This window comes from Cnephaeus nilssonii (genome assembly GCF_951640355.1).
Source record: "Cnephaeus nilssonii genome assembly, chromosome: 7".
In the NCBI taxonomy this organism is placed as follows: Eukaryota; Metazoa; Chordata; class Mammalia; order Chiroptera; family Vespertilionidae; genus Cnephaeus; species Cnephaeus nilssonii.
The window spans coordinates 66,059,127-66,078,392 of record NC_137078.1 but is presented as its reverse complement, the minus strand read 5'-3'; the positions used below and the strand labels follow the sequence as shown (position 1 = coordinate 66,078,392).

The window sequence follows — 19,266 nt, the reverse complement described above, 5'->3', positions numbered from 1 at the left end:
AATAGGACCCCAGTGACCACTCCCTTAGCAATACATACTACCAATAGGTGTTCTTGCCTCCTTCATATCTCCCACCTCTGACTCTACAGCCTCCTTCCTGCCTACTTTCTGCGTTTCTCAGTTTTCTCAACAGCCTCCTCACTGGACCCGTTGCCTCAATCTCTTCCCCTCCAGCTCAATCTCTTCACTACAACCTGGGTGATCCTTTTAAGATCTTATATAACCTAAATCTGACCATAAGTCCCAACTGCCTTCAGAATAAAGTTGCAACACCATCTCGTCAGTGTGGTTTATAAGGCTTTCAAAGTAAGCATATAACATGTGTTCATTTTCAGATACACCAATGTGTTAATCTTTAAATATTTTGCCAGCACCAATTCATTAAATCCTCACAAAAATCCTTGGACAAGCATTCTTATTATCATTTCCATTTCACCAATGACGGCAACTGACTCACAGAGAGGTTAACTCTCTTGCACAAGGTAAGGGAGCCTGGACTTAAACCCAGGTCATCTATATCTTCACCATTACCCTCTACTGGCTCTATGGTCTGAAATTAAAACTTCTTAACTGAAAGTGAGCTGTGGAGGGTTGTCAAGTCCCAGGCCTGTATATTCCTTGACAAAAAGGCGTTCTTTACCTTAAATGAGCCTGTCTATTGTCTTTTTTGTATCCAAGATACCTTTGGAATGTCTGAGCAATCCCTTTTTTCCAGACTCCTCAAGGCACAATCTCCCACCAAAGTTCAAGGTCAGGGTATCTTATTCCCTCATTGTTATCTTGTTCCCTGCATATCACTCTATGTGCTATAAATGTTATTAACTTTCCTCTACCCACCAATGTAAAAGAAGAATGTGTCTCTTCATTTAACTTTTTTATCCAATCCCATAGATTTCCCCACTTTGCTTTCCCACACCTCCCTAATCTGTCACCAATGAATTTTATAAATCTCTCCTTATGTCTCCTCTTTTTATTGTAATGTATACAACAGGATGCAAAACTGCCATTCTCTGGAGCATTTTCTCAATCCATTGAGATTTTGCTTCCCAGCAATTGTCAGTTTGGCTCAAATAAACTCATAAAAATTCTTACAGGTTTGGACACTTCTTATGTTGGCATTACATAACTTACTAAGTGATCATCCTGATATATCTTGCACCCATCTGACACCATACATAGTTAATAGAATATTATTGGCTATATTCCCTATGCTGCACTTTACATCCCCATGACTATTCTGTAACTACCAATTTGTACTTATTAATCCCTTCACCCTTTTTACCCATCCCCCAACCCCACTCCCACCTGGCAGTCATCAAAATGTTCTCTGTATCTATTGAGTCTGTTTTTGTTCTGCTTGTTCTTTTATTCTGTTGTGTTTTTTTTTTAGATTCAATTGATATGTATTTATTGACATTTTATTGCTTCTTTTTATTTCTCCTTCTTTTTCTCTTCCTCCTCCTTCTCCTCCTTCTCCTCTTCCTCTTCCTCCTCCTTCTTCAAGAAGACCCTTTAACATTTCTTGTAATACTGATTTGGTGATAATGAACTCCTTTAGCTTTTTCTTGTCTGGGAAGCTCCTTATCTGTCCTTCAATTATAACTGATAGCTTTGCTAGGTAGAGTAATTTTGGTTGTAGGTCCTTGCTTTTCATCACTTAGAATATTTCTTGCCAAAATCTTCTGGCCTGCAAAGTTTCTGTTAAGAAATCAACTGACAGTCTTATGGAAACTCCCTTGTAGGTAACTAACTGCTTTTCTCTTGCTGCTTTTAAAATTCTCTCTTTGTCTTTAACCTTTTGAATTTTAATTATGATGCATCTTGGTGTGGACATCTTTGGCTTCATCTTATTTTCTTCACCAGGTTAGGGAAGTTTTCTGTCATTATTTTTTCAAAAAGGTTTTCAATTTCTTGCTCTCTCTCTTCTCCTTTTGATACCCCGATGGTGTGAATGTTGGAATGCTTGAATTTGTCCCAGAGGCTTCATACACTATCCTCATTTTTTTGGATTGTTGATTCTCTGTAAATTATCCTTCATTTCAGTTAGTGTATCCTTCATTTCTGATTTGTCCTTTTTTATGCTTTTGAAGTTCTCACTAAGTTAATTGAGCATTCTTATAACCAGTGTTTTGAACTCTGCATCTAGTAGATTGCTTGTCTTCATTTTGTTTAGTTATGTTTCTGAAGTTTTGTTCTGTTCTTTTATTTGAGACATGTTTCTTTGTCTCCTCATTTTGGCAGCCTCCCTATGTTTGTTTCTATCTATTAGATAGAGCTGCTACATCTCCCAGGCTTGGTAGAGTAGCTTGATGTAGTAGGTGTTCTGTAGAGTCCAGTGGCACAGCCTCTCTGATCAACCAAGCTGGGCACTTGAGGTGCTCCCCGCCATGTGGGTTGTGTACACCTTCCTTATAGTTGATTGCTGTTGGCTCATCAATTGGAGGGATTTATCCCCAGGTCAATCAAACAAAGACTGGCTGTGACCACTGACCAATGACCTCTGACCACTGTGGAGGATCAGCTGTGCAGGGGCCCACTCAACAGAGCAGGACTTACTTCATCAGGGCTTTGTGCCCGCTGAGTCCACCCCTTGAGTGTGTTGTTTGCAAAGGTAGTTGGGTGGTGGTGTTTCAATGTGGTCTCAAGCTATCCACTGGGTACTCTGGCTCTGGGGCCTCCAACTGTGTTCTGCCTGGAGACATCTGGCATGAGCTACAAAGTGAACTGCGGATAGCTGCTGAGCTTGGAGGTGCTCGGTTGAGGCCAAGCTGCTAACCGAGGCTGGCTATTGCTAGAACCAGGCCTAGAGCGAGTTAGCGAGAGGTATGGGACACACTGAAGCCAGATGCTCTTTGTTTAGTAGATTTATAGAAAGATATGAAGCATGAGCCAAGACAGGCCATTCACATGGAAAAGCCACTGGAAACAGCTTGGGTGGGGTTGAAAGTTGGGTATAGTGGGGCCTCAGGGAATCACCAGGGGATGGGCAAAAAATATGAGCCAGATTGATGGAGTCTCTGATATGGCATCCACCTGCCAGCTCTGTCCTGGGGGGCGGGGGGGGGGGGGGGTTCGTGGTAGTGGTGGGAGGGGCGCTTATCAAAGGAATAATGTCTTCTGCCAGCATTTCTGTCTGAAAGAAAGCTGACACACACACTCATCACCAACTCTCACCCTGATGCCAGACAATTCAGTTCCTCCCTGTAGGTCTCTGGTGCATTTCAAGCTGCTGCTCCAGTGCTGGAGCTCTAAATGAGTGAGTCCAAGTAAGTCCACGCATAGGCCCATTAAACAGAACTGCCTGGGATTCCAGCCACCCTTTGTCTCCCTCAGTCACAATACCTGCTGGTTTTTACAGCCAGAAGTTATGGGAACTTCTCTTCCTGGTACTACAACTCTGGCCTGGGTGGCCTGGGACCCCTTCCTCTTCATGGGGGCCTCTGCAGCTAAGATATCAGTCCCAATTTTTATCTGCCACATATGAGTGTAGGACCAGTCTATTCAGCATCTCAGCCCCTCCTACCAGTCTCTATGTGGCTTCTTTTTTTAATTCAAGAATCATAGAACTTCCATTCAGCCAGATTTTAGGTGGCTCTGAATGATGGTTGTTCTGTAGTTTAGTTGTAATTTTGATGTCAAAAATTAGGATTGCCCTAGCTGGTTTGGCTCAGTGGATAAAGCATTGGCCTACAAATGGAAGGGTTCTGGGTTCAATTCCAGTCAAGGGCACATGCCTGGGTTGTGGGCTCAAACCCCAGTTGGAGGTGTGCAAGAGGCAGCTGATTGATGATTCTCTCCCATCATTGATGTTTCTATCTCTCTCTCTCTCCCTTCCTCTTTGAAATCAATAAAAAAATATATATTTTTAAAATGAGGATAGTAAAAGGAGTCTCTGGGACAACTTCAAGCATACCAACATTTGTATCATGGGGGTGCCAGAAGGAGAAGAGAGAGAGCAAGGAATTGAAAACCTCTTTGAAAAAATAGTAACAGAAAACTTCCCTAACCTGATGAAGGAAATAGACATAAAAGGACCTACAACTAAGATTTCTCTACCCAGCAAAGCTATCACTTAGAACTGAAGGACAGATAAAGAGCTTCCCAGACAAGAAAAGGAGAAAGGAGGCTATAGCCATCGGGTAAGCAGGATGGGCTTTTACAAGTGCACCCAGGAGCTATGGAAGAAGAAGCAGTCCTATGTAACATACTTTCTTCTTAGGATGAGCTGCTGGCAGTACTGTCAGCTCTCTGCACTCCACAGGGCTCCCAGCCTCACCCCACTCAACCTGATAAAGCATGCAGGCTGTGATACACTCCAAGCAGGTTATGTCATGTGAGCCATGGTGGCCTCAAACACCCAGTTCCTAAGGGTGTGACCTACAGCAAGCCTTTCCATCATGGTGTTAACCAGCTAAAGATTTCTCAAAACCTTCAGCCTCCCACTGAGGAGTGAGCTGGATGCCACTGAGGGGCTCTAAAAGTCCTGGGTTGGTAAAGATTTCACGTGTACAAATTCTTTGAGGTTATCCTTATTTCATTCCATAAGGCTATCAGAAGGAATCCTGGCACCCAATGGATCACCACACCAGCCCACAAGCACAGGGAGATATGAGGGCTAACATCTGCAGGGTACAAGAGCCCTGCCTTAGAAAGGGCCACAAGTCCCACCACATTATTGGTGGTTCTCGCCCTGCAGCTTGGAGGTATAATACTCTCCAGCTCCATTGTTACCTCTAATATAAATAATGTTTATAAAACTCTTACCTAATAAACAGTTTATGACAGAAAAAAAAGTTCAAGGAGTTTATTACCAAACTAGTATTAAAAAAAATGTTAAAGGGTCTTCTTAAGGTGAAAAAGAAAAGATAAAAAATATGAAAAACAAAATGGCTATAAATACATAGCTACCTATCAACAATTACTTTAAATTCAAATGGATTAAATGCTCCAATCAAGACATATAGTGGCTGAATGGATAACAAAACAAGACCTTTACATATGCTGTCTACAAGACTCACTTCAGATCAAAAGATACACACAGATTGAAAGTAAAGGGATGGAAAAGATTTTCCATGAAAGTGGGGGAAAAAACACCCCACAAAGCTGGGGTAGCAATACTTATATCAGAGAAAATAGAGCTTAAAACAAGAGACAAAGAAGGGCCCAGTAATTCCAATTATGGGTATTTGTCTGAAGAAACCCAAACACTAAATTGAAAAGACATATGCCCAGCACTCTTAACTATAGTGTTACATTCATTGTACCATTATTTACAACTAGAGGCCCGGTGCATGAAATTTGTGCACGGGGGAGGAGTGTGTCCCTCAGCCCAGCCTGCATCCTCTCCAATCTGGGACCCCTCAAGGGATGTTTGACTGCCTGTTTAGGCCTGATCCTACCTGGATCGGGCCTAAAGGGGCAGTCGGACATCCCTCTCACAATCCAGGACTGCTGGTTCCCAACTGCTTGTCTGCTTGCCTTCCTGATTGCCTCTAACTGCTTCTGCCTGCCAGCCTGATCACCCCCTAACCACTCCCCTGACAGCCTGATTGATGCCTAACTGCTCCCCTGCCAGCCTGATTGCCCCTAACTGCCCTTCCCTGCAGGCCTGGTCATCCCTAACTGCCCTTCCCTGCAGGCCTGGTCCCCTCCAACTGCTCTCCCCTGTAGGCCTGGGTCCCCCTGCAACTACCCTTCCCTGCAGGCCCAGTCGCCCCCAACTTCCCTCCTCTGCCAGCCTGGTCACCCCTAACTGCCCTCCCCTGCAGGCTTGATTGCCCCCAACTGCCCTCCCTTGCAGGCCTGGTCTCTCCCAACTGCCCTCCCCTGCTGGCCATCTTGTCACGGCCATCTTGTGTCCACATGGGGCAGCCATCTTTGAACACATGGGGGCAGCCATCTTGTATGTTGGAGTGATGGTCAATTTGCATATTACTCTTGTATTAGATAGGATAGAGCCCTGGTGCATGGGTGGAGGCCAGCTGGTTTGCCCTGAAGGATGTCCTGGATCAGGGTGGGGGTTTCCTTGGGGCGTGGGGCGGCCTGGGCGAGGGGCCTGTGGTGGTTTGCAGGCCAGCCACGCCCCTCGGCAACACAAGTAGAGGCCCTGGTATCTGGGGTTTATTTATCTTCTATAATTGAAACTTTGTAGTCTTGAGCAGAGCCAAACCTCCTGCTCACTCCATGGCTGCAGCCATTTTTGTTGGGATTTATTTATCTTCTATAATTGAAATTTTGTAGCTTTGAGTGTAGGCCTGGGTCAGCCAGGGAGGCAGGGAAGCTTGGCTTCCTCCATTGCCGGGGAAACCCAATACTCCTGCTTGCTGCAGCTCCGTGGCCGTAGCAATCTTGGTTGGGTTCATTTGAATACTTGCTCCTGATTGGCTGGTGGGCATGGCTTGTGGGTGTAGTGGAGATACAGTCAATTTGCATATTACTCTTTTATTAGATAGGATAGCCAAGATATAGAAGCAATCTAAATGTCCAGCAATAGGTGAATGGATAAAAAAGAAGTGGTGCCTATATACAATGGAATCTGACTCAGGCATAAAAAAGAATGAAATCTTGCCATCTGCAACAACATGGATGAACCTAGAGGGTACTGTGCTGAGTGAAATAAGTCAGACAAAGACAAATGCCATATGATTTTTCTTATATGTGGAACCTAAAAAACAAAATAAGCAAGCAGAACAGAGACAGACTCATAGATACAGAGAACATATTGGTGATTGCCAGATGGGAAGTGGTTTGGGGGCTGGGTGAAAAATGTGAAAGGATGAAGATGTGCAAATTTGTAGTTACAGAATAGTGATAGGGATGTAAGGTTACAGCATAGGGAATATAGTCAATAACATTGTAATAACTGTATGGTGTCAGATGGGCACTAGATTTATCAGGGTGATCACTTCAAAAGTTATATAAATGTCTAATCACTGGGTTGTATGCCTGAAAATATAATATTGTACATCAACTATAATTGAAAAATTAAAAATCACTTTTTAAAATATAACTCCTCAGCCTGTAAGCCACAAGAACTTTCAGGAGGGCCCAGGCATGGACAGGGTGGGCATTCACTTAGATTGCATCCCCACAGCTGCACTGTGGTTAAAATACTGAAATCCTTCTGAGTCACTGAGCAAAAACTCACTCCCCTGAGCATACCACCACCCCAGCTGCTTCAGTCCCTCCCCTGGGACTCCTCACAGTGCAGCAGTAAAGGGTTAATGCTCAGCCCATGGGGGCCCTCCAGGCACAACCTCTGATTCCCTCAGGGATTGTGGATGGCCAGCCTGTGCCCACCCCTTGGCCTGCTCCCTAGCCCTAAGGATCCTCAGTAGGACCCACCAGGGACCACCCCAGCACTCACTGCCAGTCCACAGGCTCACCACCAACACTGAATGTGAGCCCTGATTCCTACATATCTACCTAGAGAGATGATACCCCTGGTGGCACCCCTGTGGGCAAGTACCCAGTGTCATCTAAAACCCTGAGGCTAAAGCTCCCCTGCAGTTGTCCTTACATGGCCACTTGTGGAAGTGGAAGCCCATATAATATATATATATATGATTTCAGAGAGGAAGGGAGAGGGAGAGAGAGATAGAAATATCAATGATGAGAATCATTGATGGGCTGCCTCCTGCACGCCCCCTACTGGGGATCGAGTCCGCAAACCAGGTATGTGCCCTTGACCAGAATCAAACCTGGGACCCTTCAGTCCGCAGGCCAACGCTCTATCCACTGATCCAAACCAGCTAGGGCAAAGTGGCAGCTTTTCAGAGAGCTGAGGAGAGGTGGAGAGAGCAAACCACCAGATCCTACTGAGGGCCCCTACAGGTGTCTGTCTGCTGGGACTGTTCCTCTGTCCCCTCAGAAGGCGCACTGGTGACCTGGAGAGGATGGGAGATGCCCAACCACACCTTTTCAACCAACCTCGTTGAGTGTCACTTCCATCTGATAGATCAAATTCATTGACTTACTAAATGACCACTCATCAAAGACAACATTAGTTTGATTACGAAAGTGAGAATTTTCACATAGAGTGCTTAACTGCAAACATTTATTAACTTGAATATTATCATTATAATCATCATCCCCACTGTAGATATGAGGAAGTTAATGCACAGAGAAGTTATTTAAAATATACAGGGTAGGAAAAGTAGGCTTAAAGTTGTTTGTATGGATAATAATACAATAATTAGTAGGCAATAATACAAGAGTAATCTATGTTCATGTACTCACAACTGTAAACCTATTTTTGTCCACCCCTGTAAGTGTCAGAGTCAGGAGTCAAACAGGCAGCCCAGCACCTTTAACTATAGTGTTACACAACTTCTCACTGAGGCCTGTAAGATTAGGATCAAAGTAATTTAATATGATCCTCATGACAATGTTTATGAGTTCACTGTCAACAGAGATGTTGACTATGTAAAATCTCAGAGGGCATTAGGAGAGCTAGCAAATTGTGGGTGTAATTGCTACTGGTTCTGCAGAAACTGAGCAAGAACTCAACCCAAGGAATGAGATCATTCACGTTGAAAGTCTGCTTAGACTTCCACTTCCCCCTGCTAGTGCCTAGACAGTGTGCTTCCTTAGGTACTTGTCTGGCCCACACCCTCTTCCAGCAACATCCAGGCCTTGATGTAGAAATTAGATGCTAGACAGCCCCTCTCTCCCCCAACCCCTCACTGCACCAGGCTTGTGCCCGCCATGATGCCCCTGCCCTCTACCTGCTTCTTTGGCTCAGTGCTGATCCTGCCTACCAGGACGGCCAGGGGAACACGGTGCCACACACTGCCACCCACCAGGGCCCTGATGCCTACACTGAGTTGCTGTCCCTCTGCTATGGGAATAAGAATAAGAAGGGGGAGCCCAGCCGGTGTTGCTCAGTGGTTAAGCATTGACCTATGAACCAGCAGGTCACGATTCAGGGCACATACCTGGGTTGTGGGCTCGATTCCCCAGTGTGGTGTGTGCAGGAGGCAGCCGATCAATGATTCTCTCTCATCATTGACGTTTCTCTCTCTCACTCCCTCTCCCTTCCTCTTTGAAGTCAATAAAAATATATTTTTTTAAAACTTTTAAATAAAAGAATAAGAATGGGGAGACCCCTAGGCAAATTCTGGGCTGGGGACTCCCCTGGGATTCTACTGAAGAGGAAGAAGAGGAGGTGCATAGGAAGCACGAGTGGAGACAGAAGCTGCAGGGAGAGCTAGAAGATGAGTGGCAGGAGGTGATTGGGCAGCTCCAAACGATGTTTCCCATGAGGCCCAGGAACTTGAGTCCTTCTCAGCCTGGTCAGATCACCTGGCTCGGGAACATGCCCAGAAGTGCCAGCAACAGCCGGAGGCAAAGGGACCTTGGCATCCCCACAGGCTGAGGGCAGGAGGAGGACCAGTGGCTCCTTAGAGAGTGAGCCAAGGGCCAAGGAGGAGGAACTGCATAAGAGCCAGACCAGCAGGCCTAGGAGCAGGCACAGGAGGCTCACAGGGACCCAGAGCCCAGGGCCCAGCACTCCAGACAAGCAAGGAGGGGCAGCCTCTGGCACTTTGGTAACGTGTCCTGGCCCTGCCCTGGGGGAGAGGACTGTGAGGCCATGGCTGCAGCCCTGATGGCCAGCCCCCGCCCCCACCTGGGGAGGAACAGGGGGCTCTAAGGAGGTACTTGAGGCACCCTGGCTGCTTCCTACAGTGATTCCAGAGCCAGATTGAGACCTGGAAGCTGGGTTGCATGCTGGGAGAGGTGACAATTCTTTCTCAAGTCCTGAATCACCATACGGAGGCCCTCAAGTGACCTCAGGGAAACAAGGAGAAGCTGTTGGGAACACAGCCTTAAAGGCAGGGTGGCAGAAAGGGCCCAATCAGGGATGGGAATGATGAGGACCAGGACCAGGCTGATGCTGCATAGCAGAGGATGTGGGTGGGAGTGAAACTTGTAAGGAGCTGGGGTGGGGAGGACAAGTCACCACCACTGCTCCTTGACTCTGCCCTTTCCTAATAAGGCCTGGTTCCACACCTCATTCCTGGTATCTCCTCCTCTTTTCCATTGCTGTGGTTTTCACATCCATGACATCTCCTGTCCCACCTCGCCTGCCAAAACCCACAGCTCCTACACACCTGTGACCCGCACACACACTAACACATGCCCTCCGCTGGAGACAGGAAGCCCCCTGCTGGCCCACCCGCAAGGTTGGTCCTCAGAAAGCCCAGTTTGCCCTCCAGTCTACTCCACTACTCCACTCTACACTGAGAGATGAATGTGAACAGAGACAAAAAAAAAAAAAAAAAAAAAGGAATGAAACCAGTTTCCCTCTCCTTCCCCAGCACAGACAGGGCTTTCCCTTTGCTGAGCCACTGGATAGTCTGGGTTAGGGCAGCTGGAATTGGGGGCCATAAGTAGGTGCTGGGAGGTCAGGGGATAGAAGCAGAATGGATGGAGGAAGAGCCCTGTGGGAGAGTGAAATTTCAGTTGCTAAAATATAAACAGGGGAAGTAGGCAGAAAGCCAAATTATGTAACCTGAGTTCTCAGTTCTTGGGCAACCAGTGATCCACACCCGACTCCATCTCTCCCCTCTAGCTTTTCAGTCCTATCTCTCTTCCAGGTCCCGAGGAAAGAGCAAAGAGGTAAAATGGACTCAGCATAGTCCAACTGCTAAATACTAAAGTCAAATAAGCTGAGGAAGTGATTCTCTTCTCATTTTAATTAGCCTGGGAATTTAAACTTCTGAATTTTCCAGTCCTGCATCAGTGCCTGGACATACATCAGATCTCCAGATAACCCCCTGATTATCTCTGCAGGACTCATGTAGACATTAACCTTACATCCATTATCCAGAGCACTGGATGTAACCAGACCTCTTGGTGTGCACCTTCCAGACCACCTGCCATTAGTCATCCAGATCACTTGACATCTGACTGATAACCATCCTGGACCAATAATAGAGCTAAGAATGCAGGACTGATAATTCTCAAGAATGCACTTACTATATAATAAAAGCATAGTATGCAAATTGTCCCCTCCACTGGGAGTTCTTCAGGGAGTTTGACCAGGGGCGGGGCTGGCCAGGGGAAGGGAGGGAGGCCCCAGTGGTGGCAAAGGAGCTGAGGAGAGGGAGTACCCAGCTGGCGGCAGCTAGGGACCCTACGTGCACTGGGCTTCTAGTCCTATCTAATAAAAGGGTAATATGCAAATTAACCATCACTCCGTCACAAAGATGGTGGCGCCCAAAGCAGCCGGGGTGCTGGACACTAGCGGCGTCGCCCCGGTGACGAGCCCCAGTGTCCTGAATACCCCAGCACTCAGAGGGAGAAAGGGCAGGCAGGCGGGCCTCTGGCCAGAGGCTGGCCGGGGTGTGGGACACTGGTGTTGTTGCAGGCTGGGCTGAGGGACCCACCCCATGCGTGATTTTCATGCACCGGGACTCTAGTCCCATCTAATAAAAACCTAATATGCAAATTGACCATCACTCCAACACACAAGATGGCTGCCCCCATGTGGTCAAAGATGGCCGCCCCCATGTGGACACAAGGTGGTCACCACAAGATGGCCAAGGTGTGGAACCAGGCCTTATTAGGAAAGGGCAGTTGGGGGTGACCAGGCCTGCAGGGAGGGCAGTGGGGGGGCAGGCCTGCAGGGAGGGCAGTTGGGGGCGACCAGGCTGGCAGGGGAGGTCAGTTATGGGCAATCGGGCTGGCTGGGGAGCAGTTAGGCGTTGATCAGGCTGGCAGGGGAATGGTTAGGGGGTGATCAGGCTGGCAGGCAGAAGCGGTTAGGGGCAATCAGGCAGGCAGGCAGGCAGGCAGGCAGGCGAGTGGTTGGGAACCAGCAGTCCTGGATTGTGAGAGGGATGTCCAACTGTCCACTGGGATCGGGCCTAAATGGGCAGTTGGACATCCCTTGAGGGGTCCCAGATTGGAGAGGGTGCAGGCTGGGCTGAGGGGAAACCCCCCCATGCATGAATTTCGTGCACCGGGCCTCTTGTTTTACTATAAGAACTCAACTTTTCATTCTTTTTCATAAACACTTCTGGGTTTTTGCCTAGTTATATCTCCAGTTTTCATATCCTTGAGTTAATCTTTATCATTTATTTCTAAAAAGAGAAGAAGAAAGAGGAGGAGGAGGAGGAAAGGGAGGAGGAGGAGGAGAAGGAGGAAGAGGAGGAGGAAGGGGATGATGATGATGATGATGATGATGAGGAGGAGGAGGAGGAGGAGGAGGAGGAGGAGGAGGAGGAAGGGTCTCTGCTTAATGAGATTGCCAGTCACCTAATGACTCTCAGTTACCGGGAGAGCTTTGAAAGAGAGAGACATCTTCAAAAGATGATAGCCACATCAAAAGATCCTCACAAGTTTTTTTAAAAATCAAGAAATTATTTGGAAATTGTTAGAATCATTTGATGAAAGAATTGAGCCTCAACTTCTATCACTTTTAAGCTGTTTTAATATATAGTTTGGTTTAGAACAAATCACACCTCCTGCCCAGTTCCACAGCCCAGTGGATGTCTGCCTTCTCCACACTCACCTGGAGCTTCCTTCTATCATGGTTTGAAAATCAAAGAAAATATATTTTAAAGTTTTTAGCATATTGATTTATCATTAATCTTTCCAAAGTGGTGGTTAAATATGCTTACTATGGTAAAAATCCTCAACCCTCAGGGCAGCCAATTTCCCCTTAAGTGATCAGAGTCTCCTGGTAAGCAGCCTTAAAAATGAGTAGCTTGTCTGCTTACCTCAGTGGACCTTACAAACCTTTTCTATGTGTTCTATAGAAACAGTGCCTTATCTCAGGCTTTTCTATGCTTGGCATCACCTATCCTGTTCTTTCTTCCTTTTGGAAAACTCTTATACGTCTTTCAAGGCTCAGCTCTTTGAAGCCTTCCCCAAATGATCTGCTCCACAAAGAGCAAATCACTCCTCCTGCCAAGTCCCACAGCTCCATAGGCATCTGGCTTTCACCACATTCAGCTGAGTTGCTTCCCATCATGGTTGGCACAGCTCTGTTTCCACTACACCCCACCCAGAGTGAGAACATTTTTAAGACAAGTCTGAGTCAGACATCAGATCTCTGTCCCAGAGTTCAGCAGAAAACAAGACCACAGGAGCCATCTGTGAAATGTTGCTAAACTGAACTGAATTGGGTATGTTTGAACCCTACGAGGGTTTGCCTATGTCTCAGCCTCCCACCTCCCTGGGACATAAAGCTGGACATATGAGGCCTTGAGGGTATCCCTGACAAAGTAGTGACCCAACTAGGAAGGTGCCCAGGACAGACCTGTAATAGCTTTGTTGTGGAGAGAATAGGCATTGAGAGCCTGTAGCCTTGAGGGAAGGCTGGAAACTCCATGGGTGACCTCACCCAAACCTTTCCACTCCCCCAGCCAACCAGACACACACAGCCCCACCAGGTACCCAGACCAATAGGTATATATTCCAGATGCCCACATGTATACCATCCAGATGTCCAGACACATACAGAACTTTTCACATCAGACATATGACCACAAACAAACACACTCAATCAAACATTCAGACCCAAACATATCTAGATATACACTCCAATCCAGTAACACGACACATACACACCCAGCCAGACACACACACCACAGGCATAGAACCAAACACAAGCAGCACACAATAACTCACCAGCAGGAGGCACACACAGGCAGGCCCTGGTGTTAGCAGTAAAGGAACCTAAACCCAACACCACACACAGATGGGGTCACCACACGCACACAGGAACCCTCTCCATCATGCTGACTTGCCACAGCAACCCCATTAGCCTAGATTTCCTTCCCCATCAGCCAAGGAGGGGCAGCTGCTCTCTAGAGGCAGATTGATTCATCCAACTAATTAGCCCCAATTAATATTAATACACATTCTCAGGAACTGCAGCAGCTCCAGCAGAGAAGCTGCCCACTGGGGCCATCAATCACTGTCCAGGGGACGGCAGAGGACACTCAGGAACTCCAGATCACGGGGACAGTACCTCAGGCATTCTCGCCAACCCCCAATCCCAGGGTCCAAAGGAAGACCACCACCATCAACCAAAGTTGGGAACCCTAAGATACTGCGAGCCCACCCTTCCTTGAGCAGTCAGGGAGCCCAAGGCCCAGAAGGGACTGTCACATCCTCCAGGCCATACAGCAAACGCAAAGCACAGTGTGAACTTGTCTCCAAGCCCCTCCTTCCCACCCTTCTGTCGACCACTCTAGCTTGGCTTTGCTGACACACCCAGGGCTCAGTTACTTCACCTGCGAATCCCAGTTACAATGGTTGTCACAATGCCGTGAAATAACCCCATCCAGGCTGTCAAAACCCTATTTTAAATTACATAGCGTCCTGGGAGGAGCCCATCTCCAGTGACCCCTTGTGCTTTGCATCTGTCAGGTGCTCAGCAAACATATGCAAAACCTAATGAGGTGGCTGACAGGAGGGAGAATATGTAGACCAGGGTTCCTGTCTCAGTGGAGTTTAGGGGTGGTCTGGAGCTGAAAGAGGCCTGGCCTCTTGCCTCCAGTTTCTCCATCAGTTTATTTTATTTCAACAAATAGCCCACGCGCACACCACCATGTTTCTGAGCCACTAGGAGAACAGAGAAAACACACTGCCCCCGACCTCAAGGGGCTCAAAGAACATAAATGGGAAGGAACTGGTGACACAAAGATCTAGCATAGACCTGGAATGGGGGACTGTCCCCCCAGGCTCCCTGTCTTCTGAAGGGGATGAGGCCATAGAGGGGTATGTCCTGAGGTAAGACCCACCTGTTGGGATTGAGGCTGGGGGCTTCAGGGATTGATGTCTACTCACCTGCTCCCGGAGACGCTGTGCCAGGGCTGCCATCTGCTGCAGCGCCACCTCCCTGCGCCTCTGTGCCCTGGGGATCTTGTTCCGTGCTGGAGCACGCTGCCTGGAAAGCAGGGCAGCTGCCAGCAGAGCAGCCCCCAGCAGGGTCAGCAGTAGCAGCCCCAGCACGGGGTAAGACAGCAATAGCTTCTCCAGCATCATGGGGCCTGTGTGGATGTATCAACTGCTTCCTCAAGATCACTTGGTACTTATTTGTCAGCTACACTGCTGGAGCACCCTCCCACTTCTGGGCCCCAAGGGGAAGAGCCAGGCCCTGGGTGTGGGAGATCACGAAATCCTCCCAGCTGGTTCTTACCACCACCTGGATTTCCTGGGGACAAAGACCCTGTCCCTCAGGCCATTCAGTGCAAGAGGCTTTGGCAGAGACAAGCCTGCAGGTGGACAGATGACCAGGCTCTGATTACACCTCCTTCTCTTCCTCCTCCCTCATCTCACCCATCAAACCCCGTCACCTTAGTCTGACCTCTGCCAGTCCTGCTAGGGTTGCCTTTAAGGTTTCCTGTTGCTTTTAGGATAATTGCCCTTAATATGGCTCACAGGCCAGGTGGACTGAACAAGCCAGGTGTGCCCTGAGTTAGCAACTCACTCTGGGGAGCACCTGGGACCCAGGCAGAGAATAAAGGAAGGAGACATGGGGGAGCAGGTATGGCTCAGAAGGCATCTGCCCTAGGAGAGATGATGCAAGGAAATGAGGCCTGCATAGCCCTCACCCCTGCCCCTGTCATCCCAGGTGAGCTTTCGTTCCCTACTCCCAAAGTAAGGCCACACTCTCTTCCAGACTCATCCATTTTCTCCTTAGACCAGGAGCTCCCTATGGGCACGGAGGGCAGTGAAGAGGAGTCTGGGGTGGGGGGAGGTGAGGAGGTGGAGGTGACTTGCTGGAGGAAGGACAGGAAAGATGGGGAAGCTGTGAAGCAGTAGGGCAGGAGGGACTGGGTGTGTGAGCCCTTGCATTCTTGTTGGATGTTTCAGTTGGATGTTTCAGTCCTCTGTCTCAGACGAGAAGGGTGACTCCACTCTCAAAACTGGGAAGTCAGAAGCAGCAGATTTAGTGGGATGGAAATGGGTTTGTAGTTGGTAATGTTGCCTCTGAGCCCCCGAGGGTCAGACCATTGACCTGTTGATCTGTTGGTCATGACCTAAAGGGTAACCCCAAGGTCATCCACCCTCTGACACTCTGACTTTGTCACCTCCAAGGGGCCACTGGAACTAGCCCTCCTGTCGGCACACTCCCCATGTACTTTCTCTTCTTTTCTGACATATCCCCCCACCTCCACATCCCTCCCTGAACCCTGGCACTCCCCTGGTGACTCAGTTCCCCTGGACCTTTTGGCACCTGCATCACCTCCACAGCACCCTAGGCCTTGTTACATCACCTTTTTTTGGATTGTACCCCTTCATTACCACATCACCTCATTTTATCTCTTCATCGTATTTACTAGAAACTTAAAACACCTTATACATTTACTTATTTCCTGCTTTCTTCATTAGAAAATAAGTTGCCAAAGAGCAAGGGCCTTGTCAGCCTGTTTCAAAGTGCCTGACACATGGCAGGTACTCAATAATATTTCCTAAATGGAGGACTGATACATGGGTTGAGCCCTCTATCCCCACCTTTAGCTGTGTGTATCTCTGATGGCTTCCTTCCTAGCAGCATTATCATGCTTAAGTCTCCTCCATCTTAAAAAAAATTCTCTCAGCCCTGGCCAGGTGGCTCAGTTTGTTGGAATGTCGTCCCATATACCAAAAAGGTTGCAGGATTGATTCCCAGTCAGGGCACATACCTAGGCTGCCGGTTCAATCCCTCATTGGGGCATATAAGGCAAGCAAACAATCGATGTTTCTCTCTCTCACTCTCCCTTCCTCTCACTAAACATATTCTCTGATGAGAATTAAAAAAAACAAATCTCAAGGAATCCAAGATGGCTGCTGATGGGACAGCAGGCTGCAAAATAGTGTGTGAGAGAATGAAAGGAAAGTGCATGGGTGTGTGGGGAGTGTCTGCATTTGTGAGTGAGGAACAGCTATATTCCACAGGACTGTTGGGTACTGGTGGACCAGGCTCTTCTGGCTGGGGAGCCTCTACTACTGCTGAAATCTCTTTCAGAGCAGCCAACTCTGCCACAGAGACCATACCATCTTGAAGGGGAGATTGACTGTGATAGGAAGCCCAGCCTTACCTTCAACTGGGGAGACCTCGGATACCTCGGATACCTCCCGGGACCCTACAACTACAACACCCAGAGACCAGCTGCTTCAGCTGCGAACCCATGAACACTGAGACTCCAGCCTCCCTGACCATGGGCGCCTCCAGGGGGAGACAAAGCAGTGCTGAATATGTGGACAGGCCCTGTGCCTTCTTACAGAGCAGATAGAAAGGACAGCTGAATTGAACAACACCCACCCAGACACAGCTGGTGAGGCAATCTGTGGACGGAAAGGTCAGATATCACCTAGAGAAAGCTCTGACTCCTCAGATTCATCTGGGTGTTTGTTGTTTGCATTTTTTGGGTTAGTTGGTTTTGTGTGTTTTTTTTTTTTTTTTTTAGTTTTCTCCCCATATACACATATATTTACCCCTTCTTTTTTTTCTCTTTCTTTTATCTCTTACATTTTTTCCTTTTCTTAATATCATTTTTGCACTTTTTTCTATCCCCCAATTCTCTTTTCTCTGGTGGTCACCTTTATTTGGAGTTATTAGTATTGTGAATACATTTGTGTTTGATGCCCTGTGCATTGTGTCTTGTCATGTTGTATTTTGTACCTTTAAGTCAACACAGGACAGAGAGAGCTACATAACCAGACACCCTGAGAGGAGCGATCATGGGGAGACAAAGAAACAGCCCGCATATGAAAGAAGAGAAGGAATCACTGGAAAAGAAAGTAAACAAAATGGAGGCGAGAAATATGTCCGAGAAAGAATTCAGAGCAATGGTCATAAGCATGCTGAAAAGGATGGAAGACAAATTCAACAATATGTGTAAGAACCAAGAGGAAATGAAGAAGAACCAAGAAGAAATGAAAAATGACATCGCTGCAATAAAGAACTCAAAAGAAAGCATCAACAGTCGACTAGAAGAAGCAGAGGACTGCATCAGTGAGCTAGAAGACAAGGTAGATAAAAATACCCAAGCAGAGCAGCATCTAGAAAAAAAACTTAAAAAACAGGAGGAGAGCCTAAGGGAACTTTGGGACAACATGGAACGAAACAACATCCACATAATAGGGGTGCCAGAAGGAGAGGAAATTGAGCAAAGAATAGAAAACCTGTTTGAAGAAATAATGGCAGAAAACTTCCCTGATATTGGGAGTAAAAAACTCACACAAGTTCAAGAAGCTCACAGAGTCCCAAACAAGATAAACCCCAACAGACTGACACCAAGACACATTATAATTAAACTAGAGGCCTGGTGCACGAAATTCGTGCATGGCGGGGGGGGGGGGGGTCCCTTCAGCCCAGCCTGCACCCTCTCGTAATCAGGGACCCCTCAGGGGATTTCCAACTGCCAGTTTAGGCCAGATCCCTGCAGTTGGACATCCGTCTCGCAACCTGGGACTGCTTGCTCCTAAACCTTCACCTGCATGCCTGCTCAGTGTGCATCATAGCAACCAGTCATTCTGTTCATTCCAGTCGTTCCATCATAATGGTCGCTTAGACTTTTATATATATAGATTGGCAAACACCAACGACAAAGTAAGAATCTTAAAGGCTGCCAGAGAGAGACAGAAAATTCCCTACAAGGGATCTCCCAACAGACTATCTACTGATTTCTCAACAGAAACACATCAGGCCAGAAGGGAATGGAATGAAATACACAAACTCATGCAAAGCAAGGGTCTGAATCCAAGAATACTGTACCCAGCAAGGCTATCTATCAAAGTTGAGGGTGAAATCAGGAGCTTCACAGACAAAAAAAGGACTAAGGGAGTTTACTACCACCAAACCAGCAATGCAAGAAATGCTAAAGGGTCTGCTGTAATAAGAAGAAATAGGAAGCGAAGAAGGAACACAGGGGTAAAGAATAAAAATGGCGGCAAACAAGTACCTATCAATAATAACTTTAAATGTAAATGGATTAAATGCCCCAATCAAAAGACATAGGGTAGCTGAGTGGATAAGAAAACATGACCCATATATCTGCTGTCTACATGAGATCCACCTCAGAACAAAGGACTCATACAGACTGATGGTGAAGGGATGGAAAAAGGTTTTTCAGGCGAATGGAAATGAAAAAAAAAGCTGGGGTTGCAATACTTATATCTGACAAATTAGACCTCAAAGTGAAGGGCATTACAAGAGATAAGGAAGGCCACTTCATAATACTAAATGGAGCAATTCAACAAGAGGATATAACTCTGGTAAACATATATGCACCTAATAGAGGAGCACCCAAATACATAAAAAAA

At 47.2% G+C, this 19,266-nt stretch overlaps 2 pseudogenes across 2 annotated transcripts; both read left to right on the top strand.

The window, feature by feature from the left end:
- Positions 1-4,148: 4,148 nt before the first annotated feature.
- Positions 4,149-4,737, top strand: LOC307103492 (large ribosomal subunit protein eL15-like; annotated as a pseudogene). The gene has a single exon. The product of its transcript is annotated as a large ribosomal subunit protein eL15-like (transcript).
- A 3,969-nt stretch (positions 4,738-8,706) lies between these two features.
- Positions 8,707-9,690, top strand: LOC307103491 (NF-kappa-B inhibitor-like protein 1; annotated as a pseudogene). Its single transcript has 2 exons — positions 8,707-8,742; positions 9,089-9,690. The product of its transcript is annotated as an NF-kappa-B inhibitor-like protein 1 (transcript).
- Positions 9,691-19,266: the final 9,576 nt, after the last annotated feature.